The sequence below is a fragment of the Microtus oregoni genome, unplaced genomic scaffold (assembly GCF_018167655.1).
Source record: "Microtus oregoni isolate MIOR12 unplaced genomic scaffold, Mior012 000059F_ref0000304, whole genome shotgun sequence".
NCBI classification, from domain to species: domain Eukaryota; kingdom Metazoa; phylum Chordata; class Mammalia; order Rodentia; family Cricetidae; genus Microtus; species Microtus oregoni.
The window spans coordinates 10,565,986-10,586,525 of record NW_024543835.1 but is presented as its reverse complement, the minus strand read 5'-3'; positions in this window follow the sequence as shown (position 1 = coordinate 10,586,525).

The following is a 20,540-nucleotide window of genomic DNA, read 5'->3' as shown; positions in this document are numbered from 1 at the left end:
GATTCTACTGCATGTACTGGCTTATTGGGGGCCTAGTCTGTTTGGATGCATACCTTCCTAGACCTGGATGGAGGGGGGAGGGCCTTGGACTTCCCACAGGGCAGGGCACCCTGACTTCTCTTAGGACTTGAGAGGGAGGGGGAATGAAGGGAGTGGGAGGGAAATGGGAGGAGGGGAGGAGGTGGAAATTTTTAATAAATAAATAAATTTTAAAAAGTTAGAATTAAATATTTGATTTCTAAAATTAGACTTTATGGATGATTTTGTCAGGAATTATTTATCTGATAGTACATAAAGAAAAACAGTCATTATTTAAAATGAAAAATTCTCTTATAATGAAAACGACCAAAGAAAGTGGCCACTGTTAATTATTTATAGTATACTAATTGTTAAATTTCATTTTAAAGTAAGAAAGTGGGAAGCATACTATAAAATTGTAAACATAATCAACTCAAAGCATTTATCAATATTAATCACTGCAATTACTTTTAATCGATAGTGCTAAAATAGTCACAATAAATTTTCTTGTGGGAGAAGGTTGAAAAATTGGTAGATTGCAAAGAGGGTTTGAAGACACCATGAAAAATGGATGACCCCAAAGCTTGATTGATTTTGTTCTTTGGCTGAGAAATGTATGTCCCTGCCATGATGAATTCCACAGCTTCTGGAGAAATGCATATGAAAAAATAAACAAACACATGCAAAACAAATTTACCAAATCAACCCTTGTGATCTATGGAGTGGCACACATGGTGGCCAGTTGTTCTCAAATCCAAGCTGGGTGCTTTAGGCCCTTGGTCCCATTACTTATACGGACTCAAATTTGTGTATAAGCTTGTATTGTATATACTTTGTATATAAACAAAAGATTTGTTCATAACATCATATGCCTGTCAATGTTTTTGTAAGGCTCTGAAGACCTCCAAATACAATATGAATTCTTTCCCCTTCCAAATCTGATTCTCTAGTGGGATTATTTTTATGTATTTATTGCATGATAGAACTATGCTATTAATGAAACAAAATCATTGAAACCAGGGAAATAACTTCTATACCTCTCTCAGATCCAATTCCCATCTTAGCTTTTGCTAGGCCTATTATAAAAAGTTTTGAGTGTGGGAAGAGGAATTACTATTTAATCTCACCTTAAAGGAATTGTAAAATCAAGCCATACTTGTACCTAGATTCCTTAGGTAACTCATTTGTTACATAGCTTCTGGAATAAAAATACATGATGATTTAATTACATAAATACTGGTCTAGAAGCTCTTTAGTTCTCCAATTCCACTGTTTTAGACAGGGTGGTATGACCTCATGAAACATTGGCTTGGGGTATTATATGGATTTTTATGTGTATAATAAAACTTGTATTGTAAGATTGATGGATGTTTTTCATTTATAAGAAAGTCAATTTCCTGTTATATGGGGAAAGAGGACCTTTAGTGACATTAAATTATTGAATGAAATAAATTTCCACAGGCTCATGATAGTTCATTTAACTGTCAATCATGTTTTAACCTGTTCGCAGGGAGGATATTTTCAATTGAAACCATTTCCTGCCTAACTAAAAGTAGATAAATACATGAAATCTTGAAAAAATGGGCAAAAAACAGCATTTTCTATCTATTTTAGTATTTCAAGATACATGCAGCATAGTCTTGTTTTCTTCTCCTAGCCACATCTGTCCTAACAGCATTACATTTTAAAGTATAATGTTCCCTTTCCATCACTGTGACTGCTAACTTTATCATCTGTGAAAACTTCCTTAGAGGTTGAATCTCTTCAGAAATAGTGCTGTTTTCTTAACTGCTTTATCAAGCTTTTCTTTCTCTCTCTCTCTCTCTCTCTCTCTCTCTCTCTTTCCCTCTATTTTCATGGTGTCTGTCTAAGGATAGAAGGTTTGCATATTTTTCTTACACACTCTATAAACAGAATGTATTGTGTTTCAACACATTTATTTCTTACCCTTGGATAGTCACAAGAGATGTGGAGCAGAAAAAGTACAGAATCCCTAGGAGGATTCCAAGGACTCAGAGTCAGTGTAAACCACTTTTGTTATTTATATCATGAAATAATTACTAAAAGTCAGTTCTAGGAGAAAAAAATGTTCTCCTTACTGTATTGCAATTCTGCCATTACCTTGAAGAAAAAGAGCACAGCTGGGGTAAGCTTTGATGTCTTAAGGCCTTGATGTTTGATAGATGAGAAGGGTTTACTGTTAAATTTAGTTCTCTTCATGAAATAGCAGTATAATGAATGGGCAGGAATTTTGGTAAGTAGAGCAGCCCTGAAAAAAACAACTTCAAGGGTATATTGCAGGTTGACTGGGGCAATCATAACTCAACAGCAGAGTATTGTTGCTACTGTGATACCTCTTTGATGATATTAATTCCTGCATTATTTGCCATGGAGAGAAGATGATTGTCCTAGTTAGGGCTTCTATTGTGAAGATACACCAGTACCATGGCAACTCTTATAAAGAAAAATCTTTAATTGGAACTGGTTTACAGTTCAGAGGTTTAGTCCATTAACATCACAGTGGGAAATACAGCAGTGTGCAGGCAGACATGATGCTGGAGTAGAAGTTGAAATCCACAGGCAGCAGGGAGAGACAGGGAGCCACACTGGACGTAGCCTGGGCATCTGAGACCTCAAAGCCTACCTCCACAGTGACACATTCCTGACACACTTCCTCCAACAAGGCCACACCTACTCCAACAAAGCCATACCTCCTAATAGTGCCACTCTCTCTGGGCCAAGCATTCAAACACATGTGTCTATGGGGAGTATTCCTAGTCAAACCACCACAATGATTATGGTTTAAGAGTTATCATTTTCAACCCTCTGAAACTGGAAGCACTCTCTACAATTACAATTGAACAATAAAATGAGATTTTAAATTATTCCACATTAATTGTAACCACTCTGACATTATTTACTCCTTCCACCATTTCCAACCTTTTGTAACCCAATTTGTCATCCATCTTTATGGGTATGTTTACTTCCCTATATTTTCCTACTATATTATAAACTCTTATGGGCACTGTAACCAAATTTTTCTTGTTCCATTCTACCACTTAGTACAATGCTTTGTACCTGCAAGATATTCAATAAGGAACTGGGTTGTGAATCTAGCCTTCTAATGGCTGACACATCTCTCCTGCCCTTAATAAGGATTTTTAAAAGAGCATGCAATATGAGAATACTTTTACAATGTTAGGAAATTATATGGGTAATGAACTTTTATAGTTAGTGATGCCATGTTTTATGAATGACTGAACAATGTCATTAAATGCAGACCTGTGTTGTCTTCATAGTCTTATCCTTTTGTACTTCTGTATTTCTTTCTTCTGGAGATCTCACTGTCTTGCATAACTTCTATGAATCATGTAAGTGGTGATGTCTCTTTAACGTAGAATGTAAGGCATGACTTCTCCTCTAATTTCTGCTTGCATTTATGGCTGGGACCTATCATTCAGCTGTGTTCTGAGTTCTTATCAGAGTTAAGTTTCTCCTTCTAAAAATTTAATATTTCATGTCAGTTTGTAAATATGTTATTTTCTTCCTTTTAGACTTACTGCCTGTTTGAGTAAACCACTGTATTTTGTACACCAATTTCTTGAGTGAATTTACTTTCTCTTCTCATTGTAAACCAGTCAAGACATGATTGTGAGCCATACTCTCTTTGCAGAAGCTTTATTTACCTTTCTGTCTTGATTCACTTATTTTTCCAGATATAAATTTTGGTAATCTTTTACAAAAGACAACATAGTGGGTATTAGTTTCTATAGGCTGTACATTTTCTACTGAGACTACTCAACTGCCTCTGCAATAGGTATATTTATACTTATATCACATGTTCATATACATACAATAAATACATACACATATATGTACATATAAAATAAATAATGCATAAATAAGTAAGTTTTATAGCAACAGAGAACTCAAATTAATAATCTCACCTCTAATACTAAAGTTAGCCCCTATTAACTTCAGTTTACCCATCCACAAATTGGGCATATTTATAAACTCAGGGAGTTGTGGAAGGTTTTAGTGAGTTAAAAAACCTTGGCCTAATAAATTAATATTGCATTCAATGAATAGTAGACATTGCTAAAATCAACAATCAGACCAGGTACATTTATTGAAGAGCTTTGTATACCAGGATCTTTTCCAAGTTTAGAGTCTTGAAAGATGCTTCCACATTCCTTGTCTTTGAAAATCCTATAGCCTATGAGGAGAGGCCACCCTTCAGGAGTACTTATGGAGCAACAAGAAATAAGGACAAATGTAATTACAAACATATGCACATACATATAATCACACATATATACATACACTTCTGGGAGCCAGAGAACTCTTGCTTTTGAAGTATATGGCAGAATTTAGGGTGGATAATGAGAAATTAGTAGGATCTTGTCACCAAAAAGAGAAGATGGGAACAGATTTCCAGGTAGATGATTGTACAAACAATGACATGTTATTAGTCCAAGAATGGGTCAGGGCACTGACAGTAAGTCCAGTCTGAGAGCAGGAAAACTAGCCAGGAAAACCTGGTAGCGAGGGGCATTCATTTGCATATGGAGTTGTGGTATATCCTAATGTTGCATTTAAAAACATTTTTATTTATTTTATGAATATTTTCCCTTCATATATGTGCATGCACCTCGTGCATGCCCGTGCCTACAGAAGTCATAAGAGGACATCAGATTCCCTGAAACTGGAGTTACTGTATAGGTGCTGGGAACTGAAAAGAAGCCCTCTTCAAGAGTGACAAGTACTCTTAACCACTGAGCCATTTCCCCAGCTCCTTTTAACATTGTTTAAAAATGTGTCAAAATTTTTTTGTTGTTGTTGCTTGAGACAGGGTTTCTCTGTGTAGCCCTGGCTGTCCTGGAACTCCCTGTATAGACCAAACTGGCCTCAAACTCACAGAGATGGCTTGCCTCTGCCTCCTGAGTGCTGGGGTTAAAGGCGTGTGCCACCACACTGGCTTGTGTCAATTTATCAAGAGGCCAGAGAGATCTCTCAGTTGTTAAAGTGCTTTCCACTGAAGCATGAGGAACTGACTTCAGATCCCCAAAACTCATGTAAGCAGTGAGACTCAGTGACACATCTCTAATCTAAGCACTGGGTAGGCCGAGGCATGTGGATTTCTGATTCTTACCGGCAAGCCAGCCTAACTGATGTGGTGAGCTCCAGACTCCGCAACAGATTATCCCAAGCAATAATGTGGTGATTAGCTGAGGAAGAAACACCTGATGTTGACCTCTGGCCACTTATATGTGTATCCACATGCAAACACCCACACAAACACCATACACATGCATAGAAAGCCTTGTGTGTGCACACATTTCCAATTATAAATATTTTATTTAGATTGTGAGTTCTGAACCTTGACAGTTTATTTGATGTATTTTTGTTTTCTTAGGGTTTGTTGACCAGCACTAGGAATAAAATGCAGGGAAGTACAAAGAAACTATGGTGAAGAAAAATACAAATTGGTCATTTAGAATTATAGTGATTGTGCATACAATGTTACAAAAAGAAACCTTTGAGTGGCAAAATGGCACAATAGAATTTAGAGTTTTGTATACAGAAGATCATGTCATCTGTGAACAGAAATAATTACATTTCTTTGTTATTGATTTGCAGATTGTTTTCTTTTTACATTTGCCTTATTGCAAGGGCTAGGACTCTCAATGCTATGTTGAATAGGGGTGGCAGAAGCAGACAGACTTGTCTTTGTTCTGATATTAAAGGGAAATCCTTCCATTTTTTCCGAATTAAGTGTGGTTTTAGTAATGTGCTTCTTATATATGCCTTTTAATATGTTGTAAATATAACTTCTTTTTTGTTTGTTGTCTTATTGTGATACAATGTTGATCCTTGTCAATTTTTGCTTATTATTTAGATGACTGTGTAAATTTTATCTCCCATTTGGCTACTGTGATAGCACTAATGGCCATGTGTTTAACAAACTTGTATTCCAGGTATAGTATCTTACTTTGTCATGGTATAATCTTTCTTTGTTGTTCAATTCAGTGTGCTAGTAATATGTTGAAAATTTTTCCATGAAAATTCATCAGGGATATCAACTGTAGTTGTCTTTCATTGTCAATGTAATGGAGATGTTTCCTAATGTATTCCTTCTGTAGGTCATATTTAAGCCTCTGGTTTATTCTTGGTTTTATTTTTGTATACAATGTTAAATGACAAGCTACTGTCATTGTTCTGCAAAGATACCCAGTTTCCCTACCCCCATAGTATATAGACTGACCTTTCCCCACTGTGTGTTCTTGGGATCCTTGTCAAAATCTTGTCTAAATTATGTAGTTTTTATTTCTGAATTGTCTATTCTTGTAGTTGCCATTCTATTCCCAGTAAGTGACAATTGACAGATTGACTGAGTAGATGTTTATGGCAAATATTGATCTCAGCTCTTCACTGCCAGGCGTTCAAGTGGAGTTTACCTGAAATGACTAAAGCCAATCACTCATAGATGATCAAAATGTAAAGTGGATACACGCTGAAAGACGGTTTTGAAGATGACAGGTAGTGGGGAATTTTCTTGTAGAAAATAAATGTTTTTAACATTGAATGACCCATTTAGAATTTAATAAATCGATTTTAATAGTGTGTATTTTTAAGATTATTTTTTCTAGATAATAGAATGATGATAGTTTTGTTAATAAATTATTTATAGATAAAAATAAAATGGAAAAATCTACTTTTTAAATATAAAGAAGACAACTTATCTCTGGAGAAATGAAATGCCCAAGGCTTATTTCTTGGAGAATGAAGTTTTGTTTGCTGAAAGACATGTTTATGGATTTATAAACAGAATGGAACTGCACTGATGATTCATTATTGTTGTCTTCACTATACTACATTTCTTGAAAATCTTTATTTTACACAACCAAATTGCCATCCTCTTAGCTATTAACCTAAATACCTGAATCTTGGTTTCCCTCTTTTGTCATTGTCCCTATCAAGTAATGTTACTTGTGCCTCCTAAAATTTTTTTTCTGTTTTCTGCTCTTCAACTGGACAAAAGCTGTCAGGATTTAAAACCTCGATAATCTCCATTGTGAATTCAGTTTTCCTTAATTGCTAGACTGCATTAGTCTCCACCACCGTCTGATTAACCTTGGTTATCTTTATCAGGAGTAACTGTTTTAACAGTCTTCTGTCTGGAAGCCTTCATAATGAAACTCATTGTAGCAATTGAAACATTTCCTCCTGGAGGAGGAAGGGAGGCTCCTAAGACCCAGCAAGCAAACAAACTAACAACTTTCAGAAAGCCTCAGAACTTATAAGATTCATAAGGCCCATTTTCAAGGTTATCTAGACAGTAACACTTGCTGGTCAAAGGAGACTCTTCAACCAGCAGAGCTGCCAACAAGTCGTGAGGGGAGCTCCAGAGATGCAGCTTTGGTGAGTCGTCACCTGTTCTGTGATGGGATTTTTGGAGATTCCGCTGGCTGTGAGGAACCCACGCTGTATGGGTAAGTGGCCTGTGGCCCACATTCCTGTCAGAAATCCCAAGAACTGATCATCTGCTAAGATAGACTTGGGTGCAATCTTTTCTTTGTTCTGTTTGTTGGTGCCCCATCTGAGATGAATGGACTTTTGTTCGCATCTTCCCAGGAAGAGTCCGGCAACACAGATTAAAATTCTTTGGCCCTTGCATCATCGAGTAGTGAAGTTCTGCGCTCTCTCCTGTTGCATATGGGTGGGCTTTGTGAGAGTTTTCACTCAACATAAATATAACTAATGTAAAGCTGCTCGTGCTTCTCGTCTTAGGAGTTAAAAGACTGGCTGTAGTTTTCGTTTCTTGGACCACTTTCTCTTGAGATATTGCCTCTTGCAACACAGTTAGGCAAACTCCAGGCCGCTTTGAAAGGTCATGCACACGTGTTCCAATGGACTGTTCCAGAAGTGCTCTCCGCACCAACCGATGGGATTCAGCAAGCTTCGGTCTCTAGGCCAGTTGATGCAGTTCGTGGTTTCATGCGAACTGTGTTCTCAGCCAACATCTGACTACAATATCCCAGCACACAAAAGTTCAGGAAAAAAAAATCCAGCAATGATATCAGTCCAGAGAAAAAGAACAACAGGCCATGTAAAAAAATGAATTAAAACAGGACAAATAACACTGGGCTATTGTTTACACCACAGTTTTGAGCTGAGTTGTTTTACAGCAATAGATAAATGAAAGAACTTGGCTTCAAATGTGCCTTTTGTTCTCTGCTGACCTGCATTTTACAATTATCCCACAGGCACGCTATTTCACCCCGTCATTAAACACTTAGTGAGCTCTTTTGTGACTGGATGCTGCTTGTGCCTTTTCCTAAATATACTTTCTTTTCCGACCTAGGACATTCTTAGTCTTCATGACTCAGCTTTGGTCACTTCTGTGAGGCTGCCTTCATCTTGCAGTGGACAGAAAGAGTTTTGTCTTCCACTCACCTCCCATTGTACTTTTAGGGCACAATTCTTTACTACCTTACTTGTTCTGTTTTATTTCATAGATTTTTAAAGACTTGTCTTGGACTAGGCATATAAAAAATTCAGTATATACGTGCATGTTTGTATACTATATATACAATCAAATGAACTCTGTGACTTACTAGTCTAATGATTTCCTTTACATCTCAGTACCAAACTGTTTTAGTCACATAAGGTCCACTGCACTCTCGGACACTCTCCTTGGGAGCTTCCTTCTAGCAGAGAGTGATGTAAGAATCCAAGGAAAGTCACACAGTTGCTAAGGACAGACTCAAGGATAAAAAGATAATGGAAGTCTTTCAAACTGTGAAAGCAGAGTATGTCTTTTCCATTTTCTTCAACATACAGTCTAATTCCCAGTTTTTATCTTATAGTCCGACCTAAGTGTAAGGGAACCAGGTACATAGGAAGAATAAATAAAATAAAGCAAGTCTGTGAGTACCAGTCATTTCTCTTCCTCTTCATCTCTGTAAATGACTCTGAACTTGATATTATAAATACTCTTATAACAGATATTTGGTAAGTACTTTTGACATAATGTAATTCAAATTTGATGCCCATTCTAGATAGGTTAGATAACTTCAAATTCTTTAAACAACATTATATTGTGGGCAGAAAATTTATCCTCTTAAAAAATGGAAATGATGTGTGAAAGAAGATATGACTGACCAGTAAAATCCTAAGAATTGGTAAAATATGTATTATCTCTATAGAGTTCTCTATAAATTTTGCTCTATGATTGATTTTTATAGTAAATGACCTTGCTTTATGTTTGAATGTACTTCTCTCACCAACATTTAGCTTTTGGAACAATCGCCACATTGACCATATTTATTGGCAAACCACATAGACACATTCAGATTAGATTGTATTTTATTACATGGGACATACATTTAGGCAAAAGAGCATTGTTAAATTCAGGATGATCAAACCACTCTCAGTAATGACGGTAATGAGGAACTGCAGTGGGCTAAGTGTCAAACTTATTTTCTTTTGGTTGTGACATGATTCTTTATCACTACATCTTTCCACTCCCTTTCCTTCAGCTTTCTGTTTTTTCTCTAATTGTTTATGCATAGAAATATAAATGTCTGCTGCATGCAATTATGTTTTCTCACGCCAGCAGGATAATAGAAACCATCCATCCATACTTGTGAAACAAGTCCAATAATAAAATATGGAGGCATTTTAGAAATTAGGTATGGAGAGGAAAATTTCATAAGTAGGGGCAAAATTGGGAACAGTGTGTAAGAAATTTTCTCAGGTAGGAGGTGACAATATGGAACCTGTTGTACATCTCTAAAAACTACACACTCCCCAAAAGTGAGCTAACTGGAAACACCTAAACAGTATAGTTTAATAAGGCTAAGATTAACATAAAATGGTGCTCTTGTTAGTTTTTAAAGATTATTTGTATTATTTTTTATTACAATTATGCATTTCCCCCATCCAAACCCTCCCATATGCCTCTCTTTGGTCTCTTTCAAATTCATGGCCTCTTTTTAAATTAATTGTTTTATACACATATATGTACATACATACATATTCCTAAATACATAAATATACCCTGTTCAGTATAATGTTACACTTGTTGTTTATGTTTTCAGGGATGACCATTTTGTATTGGATAACAAAATGGTGTATCTTCCATAGCTCTCAGCATTCCTTAGCTGCATGGCTTTAATGTCAGATAATTATGCATGCTCAGTGTGCCTTCGGTTTCACCTGTTCCCATGTTCAAATGTGAAATATGGTTGTTTTATTTCTTTTAGTATTTCTGATATGGTGTTATGTATCTTATGAAATCGGAGTTTATCACCAAGTATTGTCAAAAGGTTATCCCCTAATCACTTCAGTAGTTCAGTTTGCCGAATGCTTATTTGTGTTTTCTCTGGAGTAATTGTAGGAAAGAGGGTCAAGGAGAGGAAGTAGTAAGTATAGAAACATCTGGGTCTCATTGTGTAGCTGTAATCAGTGCCATCATTAATCTTTGAGATCTTCACCCCTATTTACTAATAAACAGTGAGTTCACCAAGAGTAACACAGCAATCAGTGTTAAGTGGCAAAGTTAATTGGAATCCAGCAGTCTCGCACATTTCCAGACTTTTGCTTTTGCTTTGTGTTAAGCACAGAAGTGCTTAATAATCCTGTTTATTTTTTTTTTAATTTTTCACTTAATAGGAGAGAAGAAGTCAGCGAGTGTAGAAGAAGGGCAGGAGAGGGTAATGGGGACTGAATATGATCAGAATACATTCTAACATGTATGTAATTATCAAAAGTAATTTTAAAGGCTACCAGAATATAAAATGGGAGATTGAAAGAAGTTTTAAAAAGAAGATGAATTTATATCTTTCAATTACTTTTATTATTCTTTAACACATGGTACTTTAAACATGTACCTTGGGAGGAAGAAGAGAGCTTCTTTGCTCTTTGTGGCCTTATCCTCAGCAGTCACCTACTGAGTTGATATTGGATTTTCCTCTGTATGCTGTGATTACCATTAATGAATAAAGAAACTACTTTGGACCTATAGCAGGACAAAACTTAGGCAGGGAAAACTAAAGTGAATGCTGGGAGAAAGAATGACAGAGTCAATGAAAGCTATGGAGCCGCCACCGGAGACAGAAGTTCCGAAGCTTTGCTGGTAGGCCACGACCTTGTGGTGATGCACAGATTAATGGAGATGGGTTAAATTAAGATGTAAGAGTTAGCCAATAAGGAGCTAGAGCTAATGGGCCAAGCAGTGATTTAAATAATATAGTTTTTGTGTGATTATTTCAGGGCTGAGCAGCTGGAAACCAATAAGCAACCTCCTCACAACAAAAGGAAGTGAAACAAGGGCAAAGGACTGAATCCTTATATTTCTCCCAGTTTTCCTTCCATTCATGTATATGATTTAAGATTTATTTTTACTTTCTTTGAAGGTCAGAGCTAATGCCTCCAAAGCGGGAAATAAGAACAGGAGATCTAAGTTGTTCAAGTCTAAGTGTAATACTGATGATAAGTACATTTTATTTTGAGTCACCTCAGCTGGAATAGTAGTTTCTCATTAAATAGATAAAGATGATAAGAAAATGTATTTTAATTTTATTTTATTTTTAGGTTTTCAATAACATAGTGCTTTATTAATTCTTTGAGAATGTCATACAATGTATTTTTTATCAATTCAGTCCCATTTCTCTCTTTTTTTAAGGAAGACTATCTCTCAGCAGATGTCCTGGTCCTCTGACTCTTACAATATTTCTCCCTCCTCTTTGCAATGTTTCCTGAGTCTTTGGTGTAGGGGTTGCACGGTAGATGTATCAATTGGTATTGGGGATCCCATAGTCAATTATACTCTACATTTTGAGCAGTTGTGGCTTACTGTAGGGTCTCCATTTGCTGCAAAGAGAAGCTTCTGTAATGAAAGGTTATAGATACACTTATCTGTGGTTATAAGGGTAAATATTTAGAATGTAGCTACAAATTATATTGTTTTTGGAAGCTGGTAGTAGATTCACCTCTAGTGTCTATGACTCCATCAGCCACAAATAGCTAGCTCGGTTTATAGTGCTGGGCATCAATTCCTTCCCATTGGATGGGCCTAAAATCCAATTAAGGTCACTGGTGGTAACACCCAGAGTATTGTACTTTCAGAATATCTTGCCATTTCAGTATTGTTGAAGTTCATATGAATTACAATTGAACAAGATTAGTGATTGCTATTCTTCCTTGGCAGCTTGCATAGCACCTGCTGAAACTATGAGAACCAGTTGTTACCTCCCACTATATACTTGCTTGCTTATAACTGCACAAAACTCCAGTTTCAATCCCACCTTTTGACTTCTGAGGGCCCCAGGCATGCACATGGTGCATACATGTATGTGCAAGGAAAACACTTGTATACATAAAATAAATTTTACAAAGAAGGAGGAAGAGGAAGAAAAAGAAGGAAGAAGAGAAAGAGGAAGAAGGAGGAGGGGATAAGATCAAAGAAGAATGTTGTCAAGGAACTGGAGCGATCACTCAACAAACCAGAGTTTGATTCCCAGCATGCACATGGGACAGTCCACCACCTAAAGCCTGTATTTCAGCTTCAAGAGACCTGACTCTTCCAGGCTTCACAAGCAGGCGTGCATGCATGCGTGCTCGTGCGCACGCACACACACAGGGGAAAAAATTTAAAACTTTAAAAATAAACCCACCTTTCCTTTACTAAACTCTCCCTCCTGTTTTTCTCATCAACCTTTCTGCATTTTCTTATGCTCCATTAATGAGCTGTGTGCTTTCCTGTTGTATTTTGCATACATGAATTTTCCTCTGCTTGTAGTTCTTTTCTTATTCATAATAGTGGGTTAACATTTTAGCTCCCATAGTGGTTTGGATGTGAAATGCTTCTCCCAAAAGCTCTGTTAAGTTCTTGGTCCCAGCTAGTGTCAGTAGTGAGAGGTGATTGGATCCTGTGGATCCACTGGTGAATTCCTGCTGAGTTCATATACAATAGGCTATTCATTTGAAGGTCAGGTCTGGTGGGAGGTGATAAGAAACTGGGGCTTAGCCTTTGGATGCATTTTGTTCCTAGTTTCGCTCATCCTTGGGCTCTCTGCCTCTTGTCCATTATTATGTGAGCCTTTGCTCCATCCTGCCATGGTGTTCTGTATCACCACACACGAGATCAGAAGCAATGAAACCAAGTAATCATGCACTAAGAGTCCTCAAATTGAGAGTCGAATTGAAGATTTCTTCCCTTAAATTGTTATTTTGGGTATTTTTGTCACAGCAACACAAAATCTGACTAAGACGATCTGTGGCAGGTCTCAGCTTAAAAGTATATTCTTTTAGAAAAGTTGGCTTGACCACTTGTATCTGAGATAAATGGCCCTTATGTGCCATCAAAGTTTTGTGCGCTCATCTCAGCACATATTGTTCTGTGCCGCAATTGTCTGTTTATTTCTCTGTAACACTTGACAGGCTGATAAAATTAACACTATGGGGAAATACTTAGATTTTTTTCATTGTATTGACATCACCATCAGAAAGAATACAAAGTAGTGTATTTATAACTGTTAGAATGGTGACTTAAAATTTACTCTATTCTCAAAACCCGATTTCAATGACAGTTTAATTTTTAGCACTGCTTATGTAAGACAGGATACAAACAATGGGTTTTTAAATTATACCTTCTGATTGCCTGCTGATACTTGGTACATACTGAATATGTGATTTTTCTTCCTCTTAAAATTTCTTGATTTTATATGTTTGCATTATCAGTCTATTATCCAAAAATGAATTCTGGTCTAGTAATTTATTGATAGACTTTAGTGAGTATTCCTAAATTGTGAAACAGAGTGAGGATTTTCAATTGGATCACAGGATTTTATTCCATCAAAGAGTATGTAATCGATTGAACAGCATATCATACCGTATGAAATTGTTTTTCTTTCAGTCTTGTTTCAAAGTTCTTTTTCTTTGCCTTTGTGCTTTTGACCAGAGTTATTTACAGAATGAAGACTCTAAACAATTCCCATCCCAGAGATAACTAGTTCTTATATTAATTTCTCCTATTTAAAAGTCTTTTGTGAATTTAATACCAACATCAACCTATGTCTGCTAACCAGAAAATCTTCATGGCAACTTATTCTCTCATTTATATTTTCCTTCTTCTTTATCTCCGTTTTTCTGAATTATAAAAGTCACTTTTGTTAGAAATATTTCTTAAGAGAAGCCTCTCCGTCGATGTCTTTGCCGATGTCTCCGCCGATGCAAATAAATAATTCCAGACCGAATAAAAGATGCCCATGTATAATGCAGCTCTCCTGTGTGGCAAAGGAAAGCATAGCAAGGGGAAGAGAGAGAAGGAGAGATCACAGGAAACTCGGAGACCCAGTGTTCTTTCTCTGGGGGCAGCATAATAGCCTGTGGGAGTGGTCCTGACCCTCCCTGGGAAGGGGTGACTGCTTGGTAGGCTTTCCAGGAGGAGGAGTCCAGACCAAGGCAACTCCCAGGGGAAGGGGCTTGAAATGGAGCTTCCTGCTCTATTCCTGCTCCATTGGCTCTCCAAGGATGGGTGCCAGGGGCTGGGGTGACACTTCCAACCCAAACAACTTTTCTTATTGCCAAATTTCTCAAAATAGCATAGCTTTAGAAGGAAGACATGACGTCCAGAGATGAAGATCTGCTTTGGAAACATTTGGGTGTATTTTTCATGCTGCACTCTCTATTTTTGAGCTTTTCTTTTGATGTCATTGCTTCAAATAATTTCCCATGATTTGGTTTTAATTTTGTCTATAAATTTTGATCCAAATATTTTGAATGTGGATACTTTTATCTTTTGTGTAAGAAAATCTATTATTTTAATGATCTTGCTGCTTTATGCCTAAAATGACTTTTTCACTTGAAATGTACCTATTTGTGTATTTTAATCCTTTATTTTAGGTTTTACAGAACTGGAGATTCAATCTAGGCCTTTATGCCTGCTAGGCAAGCATTCTGTCACAGAGCTGTGTCTCAACCTCCTTTTGTTTTATTTAAAAAAAAATCTGTTTGTTTTTTGAGAAAGGATATAAGTTGCCAGGTTGTCCTTGAGCTCCCTGTGCAGTCTAGGCTGTCCTTGGCCTCACAACCCTCCTGCCTTAATCTCCTGAACAGCTTGGATTGGATTGCAGGCCTATGTCATCAGCTTCTCTCTATCTTTCCCTCCCTCCTTTCTTATCTCTCTCTCCCTCCTTCCCTCACTTGCTTTTCTTTTCTTTTTTTAATTTTTTATTTTTTTTAAATTTATTTATTTATTTAAGATTTCTGTCTCTTCCCCGCCACCGCCTCCCATTTTCCTCCCCCTCCCCCAATCAAGTCCCCCTTCCTCGCCAGCCCAAAGAGCAATCAGGGTTCCCTGCCCTGTGTGAAGTCCAAGGACCATCCACCTCCATCCAGGTCTAGTAAGGTGAGCATCCAAACTGCCTAGGTTCCCACAAAGCCAGTACATGCAGTAGGATCAAAAACCCATTGCCATTGTTCTTGAGTTCTCAGTAGTCTTCATTGTCTGCTATGTTCAGTGAGTCCGGTTTTATCCCAGGCTTTTTCAGTTCCAGGCCAGCTGGCCTCACATCTACCTCTCACTGTCTTCTCAAACTAGCCTAGAACTTGCTATATAGTTCATGTTGTCTTAAAACTTGGAGTCTTTCTGCTTAAGCTCTATGGATGTTGGGGCTATGGGCATATACCACCATACCTGGCTTATCCTGTTTTGTACTTTAAGTTTTAAAATCAGTTAGGTAGTCTTTTTTATTTAATGTCATGAATTTACCCATTTCCCAGTAGACATTATTCTTAAATTATTTTTAATTTTCAGTTATATTTTGTCTGTAGATGAAATAGCTTAATAAGGAAACATTAAACTCTTCCTTGTTGATTTTGTTTTCCTTTGAGAGTTTTGAACTCCCAATCCTCTTGCTTCTGCATTCCCAAATCCTTCATAGAGCACCAATTTTATGAAAATTATGTTGTATGCTTTTTGATTGTATCTCTTGGCAATACAAATGCTAATTAAATCTCATTTTTGTTTAATAGTTAACATAGCCTAGTCCCCTGAACCTTCCATTACCCCAAATATTATTACTTCTTAGGATATTTTTATGTTTAATAAAATTTGGAATAATTTTCCTGAGTCAAAAATTACATTAAGATTCTAATATTAGTTTGTTAATATATTTTAGTTTAGAAATATTTGAACTATATATTCATTCACTCAGCTTTTCTATAAAGTGTCTATCACAGAATTTCTTTCTTAGTTATTTCCCTTTTATATTCTATGTTGCTGGTAGATTGAAAAATCACTTTAAAAATATGCTTGTTTTGTTTCAATATTTATGCTTAGTGCAAATGAGTGGTGTAAGCAATATGCTTCAGTCAGAAGTATATGTAAGGGCAGGCTTTTAAAGTTGACTAATCAAAAAGAAAAGAATTTTGTTTTGTTTTGTTTTTTTGAGATAGGGTTTCTCTGTGTAACAGTTCTCCCTGTTCCAGAACTCACTCTGTAGACCAGGGTGGCCTCCAACTCACAGAGATCCACCTGCCTCTGCCTCCAGAGTGCTGGGATTAAAGGTGTGTGCCACCATTACCTGGCAAGAAGAAAAGAATTTTAAAGTTGACAAAAATGATAGAGGTTTTTTTCTGATAATGCACGTTCTTGACGAAAAAAATGACAATTCTTTGTGCGTATATCTGTGTGTGCACATTTGTGTGGGGGTGCATGTGCCTGGGTATGCACATAGAGGACAAAAGAGGACATCTGATGTCCTCCTCTGTCACTCTCTGTTTCCATGAGGCAGGGGTTCTGCCTGAACCTGTATCTGGCATTTTCTCATTTAGACTGGAAATCAGGAAGCCCCAGCAATATTGTTTTTACCCTTAGAGTTGGGGTTACAGGTGTAATTGGGATGCCCAGCTTGGTACATCAGTCCTGGATTTCAAACTCCTGGTTCAGTGATTGATAATGCAGCCACTGGACTATTGTTAACCATGCTCTAGCTTCCAAGTGCCACTTTTGAAAGCTTTGTATGTTTTGATTTGCTCTAGTTAATACAACAAAACACAAGAAAATGTGCAGTGTACACAACAAAAGCATAGTTGCCTCACAATTCTGACAGTTGGAGGTCCATGACCAAGACTTCAAAAGATTCAGTTCCCAGTGAAGCTTCTCTTCCTGGTTTATAGATGACATTTTCTTACTGCGTGCTCACATGACCTTGTGTTTGTTTATGATCCTAGTCTCTCTCTTACTAAGAACACTGGTCCTGCAGGACTATGACCCTGTCCCTTATTTAAGTTTTAAATTTCCATACAGACTCAGTATCAAAACATGTCACATTGTAGAGGGACTAGGACTTCAGTGTTTCATGGTAGACAATCCAAACTTTCAACTGGAACATTAGATTTGCAAAATGTTCAGCCTGGAACAATGTTGGCTAGGTCAGAATAGTGTACATGGGAATGTGTGAGCCATTTTGCAGGGCATGTAACAAGCAAAAGAATATCAAAAGTAACTGTTAAGTCTTTACTCCAAAAGTCATCTGTGGGAACCTGATTTTTAGGCTTTGATGCATTACTGTGAATATGCTTATTGTAACATCTCATTAAAGCTGGTTTAATGTTAACAAGCCACTAGGTAGAACTCCGTTGCATCCTGCTTTGATATGTCTTGTTCATCACTTCATGTTATGTTTGCATCCTTACTGTTTAGTCCAGAGTATGAAAGTTTAGAGAGGGCTCCTAAAGTGATTTTGTGTCTCGCACAACAGTATTTTCTATTTATATATGGTTACTTTTTAGAGATGATGAATAAACCTTTTAGGTTTTTTTTTTTTTACAGTTTGGGACAAGTTCTCAATATGTAGTCTATGCTGGCCTGAGATTGGAAATTTTTCTCAATTACAATATCTGGCTTAGAAGGACTTTTGAAGACAAACAAAGAAACAGAAAGAAAATGGTAGACTTGTGGAAGAATGTAAAATGATATTGATCTCACTTTACTCCGTTTTTACTTTACTTGACAAAAGAGTGTACTATTATAGGATTCTTGGTATAGGATTGTAGAGACATGTTTTAAGAAGAATAAGACAAGATTTTCATAAAGTCAGGTAAACATTCTAAAATCCTGTGAAAATCCATGGGTAAGAAAAATCTTTCCATAAAGGGACACAGCAAATATTTGAGGATTTGCAGGACACGAAGTTTTTATTGCAACAGCAGTGCCCTGCCATTGTAGTTCGCAAAAGCCAGATAGTATATAGATGGATGCACACGGTCGTATTCCAATGAAACATTATTTATAAGATAGGCTGAAGGCTGGATTTGGCTCTTGGACTGTAACTGGATGACTCTTGATCTAATACATTATGCAGAGTGCTTTATAAATGCAATTGGTGTTAGGTGCAACATGTTGAGCTAGATGAATGGTGTTATGTGCTTACTATGCTCCGAAACATTTAAGTCCTGCCATTTTTAAAGGCCTGAGAACTTTTAATGTATTTTTTCAGTAACTCAAGAAAATTTGAATGGGAGAGAAGATGGGGAGGAACTGGAAAGAGTAGAAGAGGGGGAACTGTAATCTGGATAATATTATATGAGAAAAGAATCTGTTTTTAAGGGGAAAATCATTTTATATTATTAGGAGTTTGGTATGTTTAACAGGCAGGATTAGGTGGTATATGAACTTAGAAAAGTTTCTAAATGTCAGTCTTAGTCACTTCCTTCATCTTTTTTATAAAATTAATGGGATATGAGTTGCATATTTATGGGGTATAACCTAACATGATGCTTTAACATAAGTACATGCTGTGAAAAGCACTCCTCCTTTTGTCTTGTTGACTGCAAAGAAATCTTCATGGAGCATACAAATATTCAACATATAGGACTTAATGGTATTGATATTAATACTCTCACCTGGCCTAATCAATCATAAATTTTGTTAAATCTAATTTTGAATCTCTCCCTTGGTTATTCCTTAGAGAAGATTTAGATGTCAATAAAGTTCACAGTAGAGAGGCAAATACTATAACAGAGGAATATTGAAAGTAACTTTACAAATTGGCTAAATGATCCATGTGTATTTAATAAGAATAATTCACGAATCTGAGGGAAAGGAGAAACATCCAACAGAGCTGTCTCAAAGGTCCTTTTGTGCTTCTTTTTTTACCGGCATTATTTTTATTCTTTTCTTGTTGAGCATGGTGCATGTGTTTGTATGGCTGTGAGCATAAATGCACGCTTGTGCTCCTATGCTCATCAGAAGGCAAGGTTTGGGGTTTTACTTGGTAGCTTTCTATTTTATTTTAGATGTGAGTTCTCTCATTGAACCTAGAACTCACTGACTGGTAGATAGACTGCACAGTAAGCTCCAAGAATTCTTTCTCTGTCTCCCCAGTACTGAGATTGTAGAGGCTTGATGCTGCTTGCAGATTTTTACAGGGGTTCTGGGGATCTGTACTCCGGTCCTGATACTTGCATAGTAAGCACTTTATCAACTGAGCCATTGCAACTATCTTTATTAGTTATAATTTCCAATGTAGTCTAAAGAGCAATGAGTGGCTTTATTTATGCTAACTAGAATCAAGATGTCTGGAAATGACAATCTGTTGAACAGTCTCAGCATTCACCACTCCATTTTCCCTTCACTTTGGTGGTGGCCCTCGTTCCCAACTTACTATTCTTTTTCATATTTGTCATTTGAAGTTGCAGCTTGGCCTTCTACTCAATTCACCATGGCAACTTCCTAGTGAGATCACCGAAGCCATCTTATTTGGCCTTTGACAGTTTCTTTATGAAAAATAAAATATTCACTTGGTTTTGTTCCTAAAAAATAGAAAGCAGACAGACCACCAAAAGCAAGCAAGCAAACAAACAAACAAACAAACAAGAATAGTATTGTTAACTAGAAAATTGCACAGATTCTAAAAGATTGTTGGTAAAGAATTTCAGAAACTCTACAATAGACATAACCTAACTAATGAAGTTTTCAAAGATACTCTTATTTTTTATCATTCATTGAGTTTATAAAAATCTCTCTACTAGATTGATAAACTTGGATATGGGCTTTGAATAAAGACAGGTTCTAAGGCTCAGTTCATTTTCTTGTCAAGATCTTTAGTAGTTTGTGTATGTATGTATATGCATGTGTGTGTGAGTGTAGTCGACTAGTGTGATAAAAATTCATCTAGTTAACCATCAGTATTTGACAGAGTACTTTTTAGCAGTGTCATTCATTCAACTCAACAGAACAGTCATTTCAATCAGGGAGTGCATACCAGCCATTCAAATGAGGGAATACTGCCAGAGCTGGATTTCATCTTAATGGGCTGAACAAAGGATACAGAACCTCAGGGTTTTTATTAGTCAATACGGTTTATTAATATTGTGACTGAGACTGTCAGGATCAATTCTTAATGATATCACTGTTTAGAACTCATCTTGAGTACATAAAACAAAAGGGAAAACAGGCTTTATGTGATTTCTCATTCAGCGACACATAGATTTCTCTGTCATGGCTTCAA